The sequence below is a fragment of the Tauraco erythrolophus genome, chromosome 1 (assembly GCF_009769465.1).
Source record: "Tauraco erythrolophus isolate bTauEry1 chromosome 1, bTauEry1.pri, whole genome shotgun sequence".
NCBI lineage: Eukaryota > Metazoa > Chordata > Aves > Musophagiformes > Musophagidae > Tauraco > Tauraco erythrolophus.
In genome coordinates, this window is record NC_141465.1 from 53,880,569 (window position 1) to 53,902,122 (window position 21,554).

At 40.3% G+C, this 21,554-nt stretch overlaps 1 protein-coding gene across 1 annotated transcript in view; it reads right to left on the bottom strand.

Moving 5' to 3' along the window:
• The window catches only part of TBL1X (transducin beta like 1 X-linked), a 143,816-nt gene extending 122,514 nt beyond the window's left edge, over positions 1 to 21,302 (bottom strand). Inside the window, exon 1 of the mRNA XM_086619066.1 lies at positions 21,282 to 21,302. The gene's annotated coding sequence lies outside the window, so the exon portion shown is untranslated. The remainder of the gene's footprint in view (positions 1 to 21,281) is intronic.
• Between the last annotated feature and the right edge of the window lie 252 nt (positions 21,303 to 21,554).

Consider the following 21,554-nt stretch of genomic DNA (forward strand, 5'->3'; position numbering starts at 1 on the left):
AATTACTGTAAGAAATTATATAAAGAAAGGATACTAGATAAGTCTAGGGACTGGTAATGGATATGGCTTTTTATTTGTCATGGCTGTCAAAAGTTATGAATTTCAAGATTTCCATGTTTTTATAAAATGTACCCATGTCTTTTGGCTTCGTAGGAAAATCATGTCAGTGGGTGAGTAGATAAATGCGTGCATAGGTGAACGAACAGGTGAACCATTTAGCCTGGAGTGGGATGGCTAAATTTGCACTCAGTTCCAGCAAAGTATGTCTGGAGAGAATCAAACAAATTACAGATTAAAGCATTCCAGATTTTCAATGGTGAATTTGAGGTCCAAATCCAGGTCTGCAGAACTTAATGTGAAAACTGATTCTAGTGACAACATAATTGCACTCCAGTTTCTGTGTCCCGCTACTTTCAGCTCAAATTTGTCCAATTTACTGATAAAAACAACTTTTTAACTGCCAACTCCATCAGAAATACAGGTAGATACCTTTTCTCAGAACAGCCACAATAAACCACTTTATTCTGCTCCCTGTCCATAACTGGGAAACTGTGTATTCTTTACCTTTTGTGCACGGGTACAGTTGTGATTCTCACTGACTGCAGTATGACTCCCTAAACTGGATCCCAAGACAGAACCACACTTTAAGGCTGAGGTTCTGTAGACGTCCTGTAACTTACTACTTGCAGGAAGAGGTGTGTCTATGCAGATATTCTAAGCTCATAGCACATAACAAGTAGCACAAATTAACTTAGTACTCTTTCCTCAACACGAAGTAACTTGTTAGCCCACAGTAACTTTCACATGTGTCCTTAGTTTAGAACTCTATGCTCCAGAAAAAATACAATTCAGTTTTATTTCTTCATAGATTCAGGGCTAACAGAAGTAACAACAAACAAAACCGATCCCAGTGTATGCATCAATAAAGTACCCTGACTAGCTATATTACAGTAAAAGTGGTCTCTTTTTACTTAGAGTAGATCTATGCTGCCTTTAAAAATAAAATATTTTGTACTTGTACACAAAGAACATAATAAACCCTAAACTTGTCTGAAACCACAACCATATGAGTCAAAAAGCCTTCAGCTACCTGCTGTTAATAGCCCAATGCTAATGTGGCTATGCTCCTGTGGCCAAAAGGTGTTAATACCCTTAAGCCTTGGACTGATAGCAGCAGCGTAAAGTAGCTTTCACAAAAGCAAATGATGAAAGCCAGACAGTACTTCACTGGCAAAACAGACAGGCAGGGAGGAATAACATATCCACTGCAGCTTAAACTCTGGTGGCCAGGCTTTCAAAAGTAGCTCTGACCTTCAGACCTGAGGACCTGTGTCCATTAGAAAGTCTCTTCTGGCCTAGCAGAGGAGCCATGCATACGAGCAGAAAGTGCTTCTTTGCCATTGAGGACCCCCCATCTTCCCAAACGACGCAACGTACAATGACAGAAACACCCACAGAGCCCTATGGTGTAGACCAAGCCAGAAAGGGCAGCCATGCTTTCAGTGGGCAGCAAACTGAACCGCAAAACATGGCAGCAATACAACGCTGGGGACATGCTGTCAGTCTCAAAACCTAGACTGAAGAACACAAGACACAGGCACACAAAATGAAGAGCAACTGAAAATTCCATAACCAAAAAAGAGAGACAAAAAACCCAACCCAAACCAAATCACATCTGTGCTTTATAATTTTGTTGGGTTTTTTTCCCCATCAGTTTAAAGAGAGTAGACCTCGAATTTGAAAGCAAGCTCTGTCTCTGGGGTTCTCAATCTAGAATCGCTATTTGAAATAAAAAGAAATTAATTTGCAGATTGTTTAGGCCTCATGTAGCCCTGTACGCTCATAAGCATTGTTATGGAATTTACTTGATAACGTTAGCGAGAAAATCTGTTTGTGTGAGAACATTAGTTAAGGCAAGTTCTGTTCTGTATTGGAGCTGTCAACATCCTCATGACTTTTTGGTCCTCTGAGTACGCTGCAGACTCCCTCATTTAAACACCTGCTGTCAATCCCCAGAACCGGTGCCAAATGCAGGTGAGGGAATAGTGAATTGCATGGAGAGACGACAGTGAAATTTCCTTCCCGAGGAGGGGCTTTCCAGCATTGCGCTCACAGGCACCTACTGCAACAAATCCTTGTAATTTAAATGTAGTTGTTTTGTATTCGGGTGGGCATGCAAAGGCATCTTGACTTCCAGTATTACTGAAGATACAGTAATACTGTACTCTTGAAGAGGGTTTAAAAGTCCTGAAGAGAGTTTTATTTTTCTCTTCCCCCCACTAGGGAAGCCAGAACACGTACAGCATACTATCGCTTTAAAGTCCACCTAATACAGAAGCCAGAGTGGGCATGTATCAGCCAGGGAGACAAAATACATCCTAAAGCAGTATTGTAAATGTATATTCTATTTCAAGGAAACCTAGAATAAAACGCTAAGAAATTAAAGCTATCAATCTGAATAATTTTATTCATTTCCATAATCCCACTGTAAAGACTGTGGAATCTGTAGAGAGACTTCAGTAGATTTTTTGGTGTGAATAAGGAGTAACATCTTTATGTCAATGGAGCACCATTACCATCTGGGAAAAGCCTATTACTGATGAAATTGAAAAATAAAGCAGCGTGCATGTCATCCCAGCAAAGCAAGCAGCTGATTGCTGGGTTTGATTGTGCGGAAAGGGAGAAGTTATAGGAGAATAAAAGACTGTGAAAGCTGCTCCATTTTTAGAACACGGAGAATGCAAAATTGTAAACATTTTACAGTAGGTCAGGCTCGGGCCTAACATCGGCAGCCTAGTGCCCACACTGTGTCATAAAAACGCCAACAGAGATCCTTCCAAAGCAGCTCCACATCATTAATCCACTGAAATATTTATTTGGCAAAACAGAACATCAATAAAATTATCTCATAGGTTTGCTATTTTTAAAATATTTGGAATTACATTAGATGGGCCTAATGCTCAAACCACTTTGTTGCAACATCTTTAGAAAAGATAAACAAAACCTCTGAGCCTCATCTGAATTATTTATTCTTCTCTTCAGAATTACAAGCCAGTGAGTATCAGTATAAAGAAACTCAGAAGCATCCAATCCGGCCAGCTGTTTTCAAGACATAACACAAGACAGGAAGCCTTGATCAATAATAATGTATTATTATTTATATTAAGCTGCTTCCTAGGAATCCTAACCATGAGTCTTATATGCAAGATGATATTAAAATCCGGAAATATTCAGATGAGAAAAGAGACAAGATAATCCTTAGCCCCAGAAGTTATAATTTAAGCATAAAATCAGAGATACCGGATGGACGTATTCAGGTAAATGAAAAGTGTAACAAAACAACGTGTGTGTCTCCAGGCCACACTGCAAAGGAGATACTCATACTAGCTTAAGTACCGCAAGACACACTACGTTCCACGTTATTTATTTTTTCCTGCAGTAAAATATAACCGGCCCAGGTAAAGCTCTGCCCTGAAGAAGCTGCACTGTTTTGCTAACCATGCTAACTGGGGCTTCTGTACAAAACCCCACACTGTGCAGTGCTGTTACAGCCAATAAACAAACATTGTTCAGTATTTTCAGTGCGGTAATTTGTTCTTCTTTGTCTTAAAGTGGATACCTCTTAGTGTCACCTGATCAGACTGTCACACTCTGCCCGAATTCATGTTGCTGCAGACCTTGTGAGACTCATCCAAAACAAGGGACATAATGAAAGCAGGCAGTTGGGTTATAAGCCTGCTCCAAAAACCACTGCAGTAGAGCCTTGCTCAGAGGGAAGGAGCAGCTCTGCCAGCTTCCGTGCTGGCATGGCAGTATGAAACAGGTATTCTTTCCAAAGGGCTTTTCAAAACAAAACCTACAATTTTCTTTCCAGTTCCATTTTCAGACTCCTCTGCTCTAGTGGTTAAAAAAGAAATGACAGTGGAAGAAGAATAAATTTGAAGCAAACTGTAACATCTCCTACAAATAGTACACCTCCTATTCCTTTGATGCACACACAATTTGAATGTGTAGTTCCTTGAAAAAGTCTTTTCTTTCCTCTAATACAATACAAAAAAAAAAAAAAAGGGGCTATCTGGACAGCCCTAGAAAACACAGAAGGCAACACAGTGAGGGTTTGATTCACAAGAGCACATCTTCCGTTTGATATTGATACAGCTGCAGTGATCTCTGGGAAGCGTTTTCCCTGGGCTTGCAGAGACACTGAAGCAGCAAAGCCAACCTCTGGAAGAGGGAATCAGCTACACGGGCACTCTCGTGTTTCCAACTGATGTGCAGCGTAGCATCCACAGAATCAGAGGCGTTCTAGCAGAGGTTTTGCAGTGCTATGTTTAACTGAGAAAAAGGGAGCCAAAATATATCTCTCTCCAGCTCTTCATTGCAAAATGGAGTACTCTACCTTTCACCTTCAACTGATTTGGACTGCTTAAATTGTGATTAAGCCCAAAAGCAACATGGATCCTGTAGAAAAGGCTTATAGCATTATCGTGTTAAAGAGATGACAAGGAAGAAGAGGAAAAGCCTATTCAAGGGAAGAAATGAGCCCTCAGAAACCAACGTACATCTGTGCCACAACATTGACATTGCTAGTAGTTACCTGAAAACAACACTTTTGAAACACGCTTGGAAGCTGGTAGGGAACATGCCTGGCTCTGTTTCGGGGTTTTTTTTTTTCCTACTCTTTTCTTTTTTCCACTCCCTATTATTATAAACAGATGATTATGAGCTGTTTGAGCTGTATGAGCTGTGGATGATTACGAGCCTGGCTGTTACGAGCTCTGGTAGTTTCAGACCAGAGAGCTCCCCTGCACAACCTACCCGGCAGAAGAGGGTTACACGAGCCCAGGGCCATAGGGCTTCCACCGGGGCTCACAGGCTAGCTTCAATTTGCTTGAGATGTCAATGAAGGATTAAGCTCAGCAGATGAGTACAACAGGTAATTTGTCACATCTTAAACCACCACAGCTAAATTACCAGAGTTTATAAGACGGTCACTTATGTTAAAGGTCCAAATGCCAAAGGAGTTAATCGCTCTTTTTAGAAGACTTGCCATAATATCCCAAGTAAGTTACTTCCTTGCTCTCGTAGAGTTCAGAACTCCTTACACAATTTCTGCCTTTTTCAACAGGATATTCAGATAATTAATTCATTAAAGCATCAAGATCCTTAGAAGAATGGAAGGAAACAAACTGCTGCAAAAAGCTAGTACAATTTGCTAAAAATTGTTTTTATTATCCCACCTAATAATGGGATGATGCTCTTGAACAGCAGAGAAATTTGTATCAGGTTATTCAGAGGGAATTGTTTTGTGCAGATCATTTCTGCATTAATATTAAAAGCCTCTTGGCCTAGAGATACTTCAGTGTAACAGTTATATGCTTTTCTATTTCACGTCACGTGGTATCTGCTTATAATGCAATGTTATATCACTCAAAAGGTGAGAAAATGAAGATAAAGTCATTTTTAGAAGCACTAATACTTTAGAAAACAACACTTCATTAATATAATCACTAAAAAGAGAGCGATTACAGTACCAGCACCTTAGAAGACAAATTTCAAGCCTGAAATCCCACCTTTTACATAAATGCATACATATGCATGTATATAGCGAGACACACGCCTGTCTCGGAAGGGTTCCCAAGGAGCACTGATGAGGGTTTGGAAGGGCTCCTCTCTGCCCTCCTCAGAAGAACCATCCTGGAAGCAGACTGGCCAGAGGCACAGTGCCGAACGGCAAATCTGCAAGGACAACAGTCAGGCAGCTACCTGGAAAGAAAAAGGATCCTTCATAGTGTATTTATAAATGTTAAATGGCCCGGGAAACTGCTGAGAGATTTCTCATGCTCAGATCCTCATTTTCTCCTGCGTGGTCATCCCTGGGACAGCTCTGGAAAACAAGGCAGCCATTTTCTCCTAAGCTGTTACACTCAGCAAACCAGATTGAAGCGCTTGATAAGCTGCTGTTCCCTTCCGTGCCTGCAGCGAATCGGAGGGGAAAAACAACCCATCACCCACCAGCAGGTACAACCGCAGCCGTTTCAGTACCGCCCGCGGTGAGCCGGGCGGGGAGGGACGGCGGAGGCGGGGAGGGACGGCGAGGCCCCCGTGCCAACGGGGCGACCCACCGTTCCTCCCTGAAAAACCTTACAGGCTCCGTTTCACGCTTCCAAAAATTAACTGCCATGGGCAGAGAACGCTTTTTTTTTCTGGAGAACCCGGGGGTCTAAGCCGCTGCCTTGCGCACGCTGAGGAAGCGCCTCCAAACCTGGGGGTCGGGAAGGGAAGAAAGGGATTGGAACACGCGGTCGGCACACACGGAGGTGTATGTGCCCCTGTGTGCACACACAAACACCACGTAATTTTTATAAGCAACAGGGCTATAAATAACCTCTCTCAAATAATCTGTTGGGGGACCAGGCGGTAAAAACCACTGAGCACCCCGACTCTGTGCAGCGTACAAATCCGGATACTCAAAGTGGCTCATCGCTTGAGAATATAAAGGGCTGTCCCCACACGTAAAGTGAGGAGCTACGACACCTGTACTCAGGTTTGCTTCTGTTTTCTGTTATAATTACCACTTACACTTACATTTACTCCTCTTTTCTATTATAATCCCCTCTCTCATCATTTTTGCAAACCTCCCTATTCTGCAGCACTGTTTTGGAATCTGGCAGCGAGGAGCCCTGGGCGCAGGGAGACGCCTTTTCAGTCCCATGCAAAATGCGTTCAGATTTAGCTACGCTCAAAGCTGCTGGGGAAAAAAATTCCCATTTAGGTTTTGTCAGCAGAGACTGCTAAAAACAGCTCCCAAAGTCCCTCACTGCCCCCTGCACACTGCCCACCCAGGCCGGGCTCTTTGTGTCAACACACCCAACACAAAGTCAGGCTCCAGACAGGCCCCAGCAGCCCCAGTGCTGCTTGTCCAGCCAGGCCCGAGAGAAGCCCAACTGTTGGGGGGACACATGTCTCTGTCTGGCCCCCTCTGATGCCTTCTGCTTGCCTGGTGGGAGCGTCCTGCACAGGGCCCCTTCTCCACCCGGAGGCTTGCACAAACAGAAAGCGATTCTCCAAGGCCACTGAAGACCCCACACCTTGGGCTCAGTTTGACCCACAGAGGGTCTGGCAGACCCGCCTAGCTTGGCTCTGTGAGGCACGTGTACTTCCAACTCAGACATCTCTCTCCAGTGGCTGGTCTACAAGAGATGGCAGTACAATCCTGCTACCTAAGGTACTCGGTTAGGTCAGCTTTAAGAGATTTTGTCATGCAAAATCCCAAAACTAGGACTGCTGACAACGCTAAGTATTTTTAGCATTACACTTAATAAGTTTCCTTTTTCTACAGAAAATAGTAGAACAGCCAAGGAGATGACACATAAACGAAAATGCTGTTAAGACCGTGGAGACCCTAAATATGAGAAAAGCACACCTGAGCTGTCAAAACTTAAGGCATTGCCTCTCTCTTGCTTCTTCCAGCTAGGGGCACAAACCTGCTCCGTCCACTCCCTTCCCACCAGCTCCCCAGGCTCTTGGCAGCTCCTGCTCCCACCCACTGCCACTGTCACGCTGGGGAAAGGGCAGCAGTCAACACTAACAAGGACATTTCTTGCGCTGGAGCCTACTCCAGCTCTGGAGTGCAAGCACTAAGTTTGCCCCTGCAACCTTTGCATTTGCACTTTTACACATGCTTGCTAAGGACGTTTTTAAATCAAGATGGTACCCAACCTGTCATTCGTAATGCTACAAACTCTGTAACTGTTTTGCAAAGTTACTACATTACTTTACACCATGCTTTGCAATGGGGCTACTGTAAAGGATGGCACTACACCAAAAGTGACTCTTACTAGCTTTGCAGAAGCCCAGCAAAACAGAAAGTCCAAATAAACACAAGTAGAGCACTCGTACTTAGAACATGTGATGCCCTCATCAGTCACCAAAACTACCGAAAGGTAGCCACATCCTACATGATTAGCTGGTGAAGAATACTTTCATTCTCTCACCACTGATTTTTACTGGGTAAAGTATTAAGTCTTGGTTTTATGCCAAGTATAGGTGCACCATGGCATTTTTTAATATCTTTTATTTTGGAATGCAGGATAGCGTAAGTTTAAGAGTAGAAAGTCTCCTCACTCCACTAAAATTCAAAGTATGTAAAACCACAGCTCTATCAATCATGCCATCTGTGCTGGAAATGCCATTCTTTTCTGTTTTGGCCACGGGACTATTATATCACGTGCAGGTGGTAATGTCTAAAAATATACCACAGAAGATATATGTAAAACCAGATCGCTCCTTTTCTTCATCAAAACAGTAAGCAGAAATGAACCCATGCCGATCTAGCTTGTAGCTCTCTTGGCACTGGGGGTTTTCTCACTAGACCTGCAACCCTTGTGCTGAAACGCAGTTTCCAGAAAGGAAGCGCGCAGTTCCTCACACCTGTTTCACACCATCAAACCAGATAAAATGGCTTGATCTCTTCCAGGAAGGAAGGAGTTCAGCAGTGGAGTGAGGAGTCAGACAAGCACCATATGGCCAGAACGGAGGGAAGACAAAAGGGAGGGCTGAACCACCTCTCTCGCCGGTAGCAAGAGTTATGTTGGCTCAGCTGTGTTGTCTAATCAAGTATTCTAAATCAATTGAGACTGAAGCCAATTTGTACACATGAATCTTTGTATTTATAAATGAACCTAAATATCCCACAGTAATATTCCACACGGTATAATTCCTGTAGTACATGGACAGAAACCAAGGACTGGCTCATCTCATTAGCCATGAAAACATGCACTTCTATCAGGCAAGCTTTTGTCCAGCAATATGAAAAAACGAGCAGTGAATGAATGAACCCCTTCCCGCCCTACGAAACAATGGTATCCAATGCAGGGATGTCAGTTAATGTCAGTTAACAGTCAAGATGCTCTCTCAGTTGTTTGGAAATGTCACCAGGTCCGAGCTCCAGCCTGATGAGGTATTTCTGTAACAACAACAAGAGAGAGTTTATTGACATTAGTCATCTAGGTGATAAGGCCACCAGTGACTGTAAATAATTCTCACACATCTTCCCAGAATCCTAAATTTCCTACAGGTTTTAAAGAAAACAGCCTCCTTCTCTGCCTGGAGAGCATTTCCCCAGGTTTTCGTTTGGGCGGTGATGCTTGAGCAGAGGCAGGGTGGCTGCAGACCCCCGCAGAGGTAATCCTCCACACGTGCCTACCTCGCCTCTCCGCAAAAACAGCTGAGCCGCTCATGGTTCAATTGCCTGGGACGGCGATTTATAGCCTGCTCTAGGCAGACCGGATCTGGCAATGGTTTGCTTTAAAAAGGTGCACAGCAAAGGAAAGCGTTTCAGCAGTGACTCAGCATTGTGTATTAATAGCCAGCCTAAGCTTATTTAAGACCCTACTGTTGCCATGTGTCGGGGACAGGGGCTGGATCAGACTGTTGATGTGACTGGAAGCTCACCTCGCAAATAAAACCATTTTTCAGCCAACAGCACCCAGGGAGCGGGAGCTGGGGTCAAGGAGGAGAGGGAGGGCAGGATGGGCCCTTCTGGAACTGCTGCATTTGAACCAGCTCAGGTCAGCTGCAAAGAGTCGGGTTCCTTGGCCCTTGCTGGAGTGGTGAAGAACCAGGCCCCACGTTAAGTTTTTATACCCACCACACAAAGTGCAGGGAACAGAAAACAGTGTTTAGAAGAATCTTGTCTACTCATCCTGCATGCACATAAATACTTTTGTTCAGAAATTAGGGGAATGAGCTCCGGATATATGCTTTTGGTCAAATTAGAAAGCACAGGGAGGTGAAAAATAGAAAAAGTCACCATAATCTGATTAGCTGCGTAATTAAGACTAAACCAGGAGCTCAGTAAGGGAAACTAAAAGAAGGTTTTTTTCAGCACAGTATGCAGGAAAGAAAATGGGAAATCTGGTGGAAATCTAATGGGATAAAGTAACAGATGGTACGTAGACATCCAGGGGACATGGAATATGTTTAAAGATGATACTGGCTAACAGTATGATTAAGAGTACACGCAATATCACAATGCAGTGAGTTGAAATAGAATGTAAGTGGCAAGGCCATAAAAACCTTAATATTCTAGTTTACATACTTTTATAGATGTGTACAAGGCCAATAGGAAGAACACCTATGAAAAAGCTCTACGTAACTTAAGTATCTGTGATATTTTAGGGAATGGCTCTTAACCTTGTCTTGAGAAACATGGCAAACAACTGTCTACAAATACAACTCAGGATACCACAAAGAGGACAAGCAATTAAATTAATCTACAAAGATCTACAAATAAATAATGGCCTCAATGTACAGAAAATAAAATTTGAGTTGTGTTTCTGGAAACAACTTAGAGAGGAAAACAAGCTACCAGTGGAGCTGTGCAAACCACCATCATCTGGGCGACCAAAGCCTACCTGATAGTACATTGTTCCACTAGGCCTGTAAGGACTTTGGGGAAAAAAAACTAGATCAATGCCCATCTGTTTTTTCAAACACAAATATATCAGCAACAATCAGCAAAATCTTCCACATAACCCACTGTTCTTCCAGTTGGTACACAGGCAGGAATATGGCTTGCAGTCTATAAGCTGAACACACACGCAGGTCAACTCAAGGTGGCCTCTCATGCTCAGGCAACACTTTTAGTTTTCTCCTGGGTACAGTCAAGCTTGCTATAATCAGTCTCATGAAACTATGGTGGTCCTGTGCCTTCCAAATATTTGCCAACAATTAAATAATACCTATAAACAATACAGTCCAGCTGTAGAACTGCTTATGTCTCCATAAAATAAACAATATATATATAAACTCCAGATATACACGGATAGATGGATACATACACACATACAACAGAGAGTGTTAAATCGAGTAGATGTAAACAAATGAGATAAAAATATATAAACCAATGTTGCATTATTATAAGTCAGTTATTTATGTAGATTTATTGTAAAATATGTCTGATTGCATTCATAGCACTGATGAAGAGAACAGTAACGCACTGAACACCATTAAACACTTAAGCTAAAATTCCTCCTTGATCGTCCCTTCACAACCACTTCGATTCCACTTTGCCACCCAAGGACAAGAATAACTGCATGACCTGAAGGTCAGAAAATTCCTACTCTGGTAGGAAAGCAAACTAAGTAATTTTCAAAAGCAGAGCGCTCTCCCATGCACAGCCCTGCTTTCAGCGCTCTCATCTCCGACTGGCACTAATTTAAATTAGAGGACTGGTAGCTTTAGCACTTCAGCTGATACCAATTACCATTATATCATGCAAAGCACTCCCTGAAGTAATCAGGAACCAAGCTGCTTATGGAAATAGTGTAAAAACCGCACCAGAAATTAAATAGAAGCCAGTACACAGCAGAGACATAACCAGCCCCTCTGTAAGAAAAAGAGATTTAAATGGGCAGCTGCATTCTGCATCAGCAGAATTACAACCATTTCTGCGAATGGTTTTAAGGTGCACAGAGAGGTCACTGTCTTCCACAGATTGGGTTACTGCAAAGCCAATGGATAATAACTATAGCAAGGAAGCAACTGGGCACTGGACTGTCTTAAAACAGCTGAGGAGAAACAGCATAAGCCAGAATGATGCTGACTCTGACGCAGCTTCAGAGCAGGTACCGTCCTCTAATTTACTCAAAGCTGGCTCATGAAAACTTCGCCGTGTTTTTACAACCCTAAAATCCAATAAACAAAGCCCCAAAACACAGATTTTTTTACCCTAGCCCAGGAAATGGTGAGAGGTAATGAGCTTGGGCCCAATTAAATGGGATGTAAGGAAAGAAACACATGCTTAAGCCTGAGTTGTAACGGCCATCTTGCATTGTTCTGCTTGTGTCTGTTCCTGGTCTCCTACCTAAATGGCTTTTGCCCAGGTACAAAGTATTTTGTTTTCAGGATGCTCAAACCAGTACCCATGACTTGTCATATAGGGCAAACTTGCTCAACTGAGGAGCCAGCTAAAGTAATTCAGAGCCCACCTTACGCATCCTGAAAGGGCAGATATAGATCGGCTTCCTGGCACCCTTCCATCCTACAATTTCCTACCGCTATTACACTGATGATTCAAATCTAATTTTAAGAAGCCAGTAAACCTTCTGCTGTCAGCAACCATTGTTCCAAGACAGAAGGAAAATACTTTAAACACATTTTCATGCCTTTCAACATCTGCATTTTTGTATTGCTTTTGTTCCTGGAGAGGGGTGCAGAAAAGGAAAACAAGGGAAGCACTTCTCAAGGTAGGGAGCTAAGATATCAGTGCTGTCACTTATTATTTCCTAAACAAGCCTAATTTTTCCAAACAAGACATGGGTAGGAGGAAGGTATTATTAATTTAAGAACTAATATTTTGAAAGCCTAAAAAACTTGCTACAGTAACAAAGCAAGTTTCAAAAACACATTCCCCCAAGATCACATAAAAATAATGGAGTTTGTTTCAAAAACACAAAAACATTTTCCACATGCTTTGGTAAAATTGAGTCCTACACAGCCACGATATTTATTTTTTTAAATAACTAACTATATACATCTCTTTACAGCTAAGCTTGTGTGTAAATGAAACTTCACCAGTTTAGAAAGAAACTTCACCAGTTTAGAAAGAATCTAAAAATTTCCTTGATTGTATACTACCTCGCAAGATGAGACCGCACACCATGCGGTTTCTAAGTGTTGGCATAAGAGATCAGAAAAAGCTCAAGAATCTGAATATTCTTTTACCTATTTTCAGGTGGCCTTCAAAAGCAAATTCAACATAGAATAACGAAGAGCTGAGTTCATTAGTTGTACAACAAAATAAGTCATCCCCTATAATGTGCACTGGTAGTGAAAAGTTGCAAGGGGTAAGACATTCACTGAACATAATTAGTTCTGAAGATTACTGTAGAAGAAGATCATAAACATGGTTCCAATAACCAAGGAGAAGACAACAACAAGCGTGAAAAAGTCTTCCTGATACAGAGAAACAGCCCAGTTTGTTCTGGGTTACAGCACAATCAAGTTAGCTATGTGGCACATCCTACTGTTCATACCATACGATTTTTGTAACTTTAAAACAGATGATTAAAGCCATCTGCAGGTCTCCTGAACAAAACAAATGCTATACTGTGGTCCTGAAATATGTAAGGTGCTTCCATTACCTAGAATTCATATCATAGAAGGTTATTTATACATTGAAATGGGAAATACTTAATAGCATTTAACACTCATAACAGGTACAGAAAGTATCACCTGTGTAACAAGCTGTGTCGTTTTTACAGCCTGTGTAAAATACACTACTGTGCTGTTGGCTGAATGGCAGTAACCAAAACACGGGAGATCAAGTGCTGCAGTCCTCTTAGACGTTATGGAACCTGCGCAAGGTATTTAATTTCATCTCTTTGTTCAAGTCAGTGGCATTTGCATTCATTCGCATTCAGCAAGTTATTCATCTAAAAAAGCTAAGATACTTTCATTTCTTCTTTTCTCCCAAACTCCATTTGTTCTTCTATAGAATTATTGCAGTAAATAAAATGTTGCATTTAGACCAGCTGACATACTGCCAGCCAATTTCACTGCAGACAAAGGTCAAGGAAAAAATTATTAAACAACAGAAGTAGCTTTTTTTTTTCCAAATTCTCTCTACAAAACATCAGTGCCAAGCATTCAAGTAAACTCTGAACATCGGTCAGTCCTTACTGGGCTCCTAAGTGGGCTGTATGTTTTATCTGCCATAACAGCAGCACTGGGCAGAAGGCATCAGAGGTAACTTTTAGAGCAGGACAAATTACTTAACTATTTCTTCAGTTTCTTGTGTTACAACTGTTCTCCATAAATATATGACTATCATCTCAACTAAATAATCTGCGTGTATGAAAACCCAAACCTTAACTAAAGACCTTCATAAGCATGAAGACAAAGAGAGCAGTACATTATTTAACTGATTATAACACAGTTTTGAAACTCAAATATGCAATTCTTACATTACACTGACTTTGAAACACTGAAAGAAATATGTATTTTAGAAATTCATCTGAACATGATGTAAAAATTTCAGCTAAAGGACAATTCCTCGTGTCTCAATTTGAACAACTTTCCAGCTTTAAAACAGATAATGAATATTGAGGGAATAACAAAATATGTTTCCTGTTTGAATTCTTCCACCTTTAGCTTATTTCCAGTGCATTTCTGCATTCCTAGAACTTCCAAACAGAAGTGCCTTCTCGTATCATAAGTCTTTGCACACTTACTACCAGACAATGACCAACTCATAATTTCAGTCTCTATTTGACAAAACAGATTGGATTTTATCAGTTTCCTACCAGAAAGATGAGCTCCTCCAGAACTGCCAGACTCTCTCCCCAATACATCCAAACACTTTGAGCTTCAGGTATGAGAACTGCTCCTCCACACTAGTTAAATATAATCCGTTCCACATGGATAGTGAATACACTTTTTATTTGTTAGTCTTGTAATCTCACATCAAAATGTCCTATCGCTGAATGGTACACTAATGTGCAAGCTGCACAGTATGGCCGTAGTGCACTTCAAGATACACAAATGAAAATTTCTGAAGGAGCTTTAGGATTATAGGCTCGCACGATCAAAACAAAAAGACATTATTTTGCTATTCCTCATTGCTGTCTTTACAATTGAATAATGTAACATGAAATAATGAACTGAAGAGCACAATAAGAAAGCTTAAATCTAAAATCACCAGGAGATCTGGAGTAAGGAAACACGAGAAAAATGCTGGTATTTAGTTCAGAACAATGATGTTCAGGAATAGCTCAACATAGCTTTTTCCAGCGACTACAACTGGAGCCAATAACTGCTGGATTTGCTTACTAATTCAGCCAGTGTTTCAGGGACAGGACACAGGACAGGCTTCTGGAGAAGCAGGCAAATACTTAAGCATGTGTTATTATCATATAGTATTAGCAGAGACACAGGCCTGTACATCTGGCTGCAAAGCACAGGAGATACTGAGATCTGTATCCACTTCTTTCCTCATCGCAGATGTGCACACAAACCACTAGGCTAGTTTGGATTGACGCTTAACATTGGCTAGATGTATCAGAAGTTGTAGAGACAAGAAGGACTTCGGATTTAATGCAATGAAAAGGAAACATAGAAATATAAATGGAAAGTAACAAGAGATGTCATTTGGGAAAACGCAAGATATAACAGGTTTGGTTTAAAAAAAAGAAAAGTAATAAAGGAGGAAGGGAAAAACTGCACTGAGCCATAAATGAAGTAGGAGATATGGGCAGGCAAGCTACATAGTAGAATTTAAAAAAAGAAAAGCATCAGAAATAATGCTAACAGAGAAAACATGTATCCTCTATGAACCTGGACTCCTGAATTTCCTGGTTAAATGAAGCGGGGGGTCTCTAGGAAGCAATAAATTGAAGAAATGACTTTTGAGTAAAGACTAAGAGATAAATTTGTACAGGTGAAAATGGCCAAGTAGGGCAAAGAGAAAGTGGGGCAATAGTTTACAAATATCTCAAGGAGAAATCTGTGTAGCAGAAAAAGGAAGACATTTTCTATCAGATATGGAAACTCAAGAAGGAATAAATAGAAGGATTTTTTTTTCCTAAATGGAAAATATTGAGTGACTACCAGGAAAGGCTTTTTGGAGGGGAACAACTGTTGGCCTGTGAAAATAACTGCCAGAGGGAATACTGCGAAGCTACTGCTGGACAAAAAACAAAACAGAAAATGCACTGATGGGAACAGTCCTATATCAGCAAGGAGGAATGCCTCGGATGATGTGTAAAAGCCCACTTCCCAGTCTACCTATCTGTACACTGTGCATACTGTAACTAAGACATATTACCTGAAAATTCATGCTCCCTTTTTAATATAACACTAATGTACTTTATTACTGATTTTAACCGGCTTTAATAGGAGGAAGCATATATTCAATTATTTTATTACATGCTTTGAATATAAATGGCAAGCATCTGCACTCTAGTTTACTCCTTCCGTCCTCGCCCTCTCATAAAAAAAGCACTGGCGCATTTTAGAATTCAGAGTGGCCCTCCCCAGCCCAGCCGCTTTCTTGGCTGGCTTGCTGGGATCTATATATCCAATCTAATTATTTTGATTCCCATTTCCAACCCTATCAGTGGTGCAGTGGTGCAAGAAATCAAAATGCCAGTCTCCAGAATGTGTTAGAACCTAAAAGCTAACAGCTACTCATTTGCAGAGGCATCACTGTGCGGCCCAAAGCCCCTGTCATCGTGCAATTTATGTTCAGCGTTCTGGATGTGACTCGAGAGGGGTTTCCCGGCGTACCAATACTGAGCATTTCATATAACATTTCAGATATGCTACAGCTTGTTGCATCATCTTGTTCTGTCACAGCGTAACTGACTTAACAAAACCCAGCAACGCTTCACTTCAGATTTTGTCTGTTTTTTAAAGACTTCCTTAAGTTCTTCTTCTTTGTTATTTTTCTCTTTCTTTTCTTAAAAGGGAAAAAATAGGATCATACAAGCTTATCTTCCCTTAAGTGATCAGAAGTGAGAGTCAGCAATACTCCTGCCAAAACACCTACTCTCCTCTCAAGTCAGGGGGATCATATGTTGCTCACTAGCTGAATTCCCTTGGGGGTCTTTTCCCTGACGATACACTTTTCCCCTCTTGAATTACAGTCTTACTTAGATTACTAATGCCTCAGCGCCACCAAAAATATTCCCATTCACTTCCACAGCTTTTACAAATACGATAACATGATTTGTGTTTAAATATAAGCGTCACCATTTTACTTTTTATTATGAATATCATATGTTTGGCAAGCTGTCTGACCTTCCTTATGATGATGAATGCCGCAGCAAACAATTTGCTGTATCTTTAAAGAAATGGCCAATTCAATTACATTATGCCAGAAGCTTTCAAATCCCTCTCTGCCAAACGTCTTTGCTATATCCTGCCACAGACAGCCCATTTGTATTCCAGCACAGTAGGACACTTGTTTTATTGAAGCATACAGCTCTAGTTAGGTACTATCAACAGAGCAGTATTTCAGTTCTCCAGCTCTGTGTTCCTTTCCACCCTCTCTAGCCCCAGTTATTAGGATCTTCCATTTTACTGACCAAATGTGTAGGCATTACTAATTATATGCATGAAATCTAGTGGTTATCGACTGCTACAACAAAATACATTAGTGACCAATTACAGGCGTTCTTGGCAGCAGTGGTTATCATTTTAGTGGATTTAATCATTGCACTTAAAGTGAAGCTTGAGATTCCCTTTGAGATTACACCAATAATTGCTTCTGTTTTGCCAGTTACTGCATGAGCTGGTTTGCAAAAAGGATCACTAAAGATGCTTTCTAAATATCGAAGAGCAGCAAACAGATGAAGCCTCCTGTAATGAGTCCCCGCCCTCAATAAAAACAGTGTCAATTCACTCATATCACAATGCCAATCTCTGATACGTATCCCTTTTGTCATTCCCCTTTTTCCTTCTCATTTCTTGTTATTTGGGCAGATAACAGCAATACAGCTGCACTGCTGTTCACGTGAATTTTCATAGATTTCTAGGTTGGAAAAGACCTTAGAGATCATCCAGTCCAACCATCCCTAATCCCCCATTAAACCATATCCCTTTTGTGACACACTATCATTTATTTATATAGATATTGAGAATATTACACTTTAAAAAAAAAATAATCATTTTCTCCCCTCTTCTATGTTTGCAGAGAGGATACTACTTGTTATTATGACAGAATGTTTGAATGGTCTTAGACCTCTAAGAAAAAAACAAACAACAACAGTCTAGGCAAAGTACATGATTTATTACACGTACAACACCCCCATAATAGGCTTCCACTCTCCAGGAACCCCTAAAAACACACACTCTCCCTCCAAAGGAATTTGTATTATAACATATTGTTCTTTAAAAGCCCATGTCTAGAACCCCACTAGTATGAATTATCTCGTTTACAGCCTCATAAAGCACAAGTGTCTATATATTTTAATGCTGAGGCCAACCACAGGACTTTGGTACCTTTCAAATTTAGTGATATACAACTTTCCAAACACCAATGAAAGGCTGTGACACCTGGCTTCAGGCAAAACAAGGAGATATAATTTCATCAGCATTTTAGGTCTGATCAAAATAAGTTCTCTCTCAAAAAAAGTGTGGGCAAGGGTTGCAACTACAGTTCTGTTAGCTGTCTCAGAACAAGCTATTTTAATAAATAAAATTGTTTAAATACATTTGTTTGGTTCTTTTTTATTAAAATTTTAGCTACTGAAGCATTCCATTACGCAAACGCCACTTCCAAACAACAAAGAACTCCTCTCAAAAATATAAAAACCCAAAAATTCTCAACGAAAAGTTTATCATAAGATTAAAAAACCTACTAGAATTGTCTCATCAAACATCACCTTTTTTAGTATTTCAGTAGACACTAAGTTGATACAACTCTAATTAGAAACTGAATTGATCTGTCAGAGGTACTGTAGATAAAGAGTTTTAAATCCCCAGAGACTTTTAGACTACCAACAGCAGAGCCTATGATATCTTCAAAAACTGTCAGAAACCACACACTATGATTTACAAAAATAATAACAGCCTCCCTGAAATTAACTGCTAAAAGAAGCTGAAGAGCTTTATCCTACAGTATCAACAGGCAGCACCAATAGTACCAGTTGGCTTCACTTCAGCATCTAAATACGGTACGGACTGGTACCTACCGACCCTGAAAAAGAACATAATGCAGAACACGGAGGGCTGCGTCACAGATACGTTTTATCTTGCTTCAAACCCAGATGTAGATTTGCACAAACCCATCGATCTTTTCAGAACACCAGGCACAAGAACTGCTACATGCAGGATGCTCTCAAAACCAAGGCCAGTTCATTTCCATGCTTAACTGAGAAAATTAAGTGCCCCAGGGCACTCAATTTCAAGTCTGAATGAGAAAATCTGTAGGTGATGCAGTAACTACAATAACTGGCAAACAATATGCTGGATAAAACACCTAAACTAGAGTAGATATCAATCCTATATTCATAAAGGAATAGGCTACACAATTTAATTGGATTATCCCCGAGTCTTAGTTCAATAGTTCTTGACTTCTGCCTTCCTCAACAACAATTAAGGACAATTTTCAAGTAAAAAGAAACATAACATTGACATGATATCTTTTTCAAGGTAGAGGTCACCACACCTACAAATCCTCAAGCCCAGCAGAATGACCACCTTTTTATTTGTATGGGCAAGCTCCTGTCTCATGTACACAAGCGCACAATTTAAACTGTAATTTCAAAAAGTCTCCAATTGCACCTTTTATTTCCAGTGCTGCCTTCCAAACAAGGAAACGAGAACAAGACAGAAGAAAATATTCCTGAGATGAACAGCTGAGTCTATGTAGCACCCAAAATACAAAAGGTCAGGAAATACCTGTCTTTCACCACTGTCAAAATCAATGGACTAAAATATGCAGAGTAGGACTGATAACACAGGAAATAAATGAAAACATTTGCCACGTGTTAGTATAGAAGTTAAAAGAAACATGGCAAAAACCTCTCTCAAAGGTCTCTGCTGGATTTAAAACAGAGCTGTTGAGCCAATTTTGATTTCAAAACACGCCATTATCATTTAAGTATACTGAACTTCTCTCCTTTAACAAACCTTACACCTGTTCGCTAGTACACAAACCTAATTGCTAAAACCATGCACAAGGGGTGCCAGTATGACAAGGTACAATACTGGCAGGAACCAGAACTTCAATGAGAACTACGGGACTGCACAGAAAAGCAACCAGCTACTTGTAATACAGTCTCAGGCATTATTTCTGATTCGCTGCCTAACTTACGAATCAAAGAATGATAACACTAAATGCTGCCACGATGCATTTCTGAATGAATTAAAAGTCTTATATGTGTATAGCTCACAAAGCCTGGCATATTTTTAATTATATATATATATATATATGTATATTTAATTAATTATTATATACATATTTAATTCTCTTTAATATCAAAAGCAATGAGAGACTTTTTTGTTTACTACTCTATTGCAAAGAGATAAACACAGTAAACACTATTGCAAAATGAAATATAATTTTTTATGCAGTAACATGACAGATATCAATTTATAAGTTTATGCATTCAGTACAAGATGATGATTACAACACAGCACAGATTTAGCACAAAATGCACTGAACACAAGTTTAGACCAGATTAAATCAAGAGACTCAGCTGATAAGTAGAGTTTGTAAAATATAATGTAGATACCAGTAAGGATATTCAATTTACTGAAGCCTTCCAAAACTAAATGTAATTCTTTTAGTATGATAAATGCCAGCAGGAAGAAAGGCTCCAGCTCTGGCAACTGTTTCAGAAAACTCAATTAACTTGCCCATTATTAAAAATATGTTACCAGTAAAAAGTATGGGCTCCTCTATACTTATCTGCTAATTAATATTACATGCATTTCATATATGAATATGTATGAATAAATAAATACATTAGATAATACAACAAAGTACCTTTTTGACATGTAAAATAATTTATTGTAACCAGAATAATGCTTGGATTGCCAGGAAAGGAAGCTAGGTGGATAACTGAAATATATTTTTCCTGCCTTTTCAGAAACCTGTCAGTTTGGCTGAGTTTGGGACTGGGGATCTTCAAACGTCTAGAAATGCCTGCCACATGCTCCCTCACAGCTCATGAAGAAAAGCTGTCCCTGTCCTATTTTAATGGAAGCTAATCCAACTATTTTAATGGAAGTAAACCCAACTGAGACAATAGCTTTTGTCTCAAACAACGTGAAATGAGCATTCACTCTTTCCAAGACAACCATATTAGGCCACCACTAGGTCCTCTTCTCAGCCATCTTCCTCTGATGACCTCATACTTAACCTGGCCTCTTCTTAGGACTTCAGTCCTGCTGAATCTCAGTGCCTTACCTATGACCACAAACCAGCAAGATGGAGTTTAGGAAACAGAGAGGTCGTTCAAACTCAAAAATGAGTCTCAAGATAAATAACTGAAAAGGCAAAACACCAAAATACCAAGAAATCCTGCATATAATCTATGCTTGATTTTATGGAGGCTTTAAGGGTGGCAATAAACAGCAAACCTACTGCAAAGCGCTGAAGGCTCTTCACAACATTCCCTTCAGATAGCCCTAGTCCTTCTAGTCTTTTTCAATTCAAAAGCCAAGGTATTGCCTCAAGTTACAGACTGCAATTAGGCACAGAAATACTGGAAAATATTTAACAGTTTTAATATTTTTTAAAGCTGATTTCCAGCTAAGCATTCACTTACTCAGGTGCAAGAACAGTCAAGCTCCCCAGTTTCCCCAAGATTTTCCCTTCAGGCCAGTTTTATCCTTAGGTACCTGTGTACAATAAAAAAAAAAAAAAAGAAAGAAAAAAATCAATTTACATAGCTCCTTATAAGTTCATTTCTTGATTTTACCAACTCTTACGGCCCCAAATTGTCAGCAATTTAAAAATTCAGACCTCCAGCTTTTCCAACAGGATTATTTCCCATCAATTTTCTTAACCAGAAGCAAACTCAAAGCCTTTTTCCTCTGCA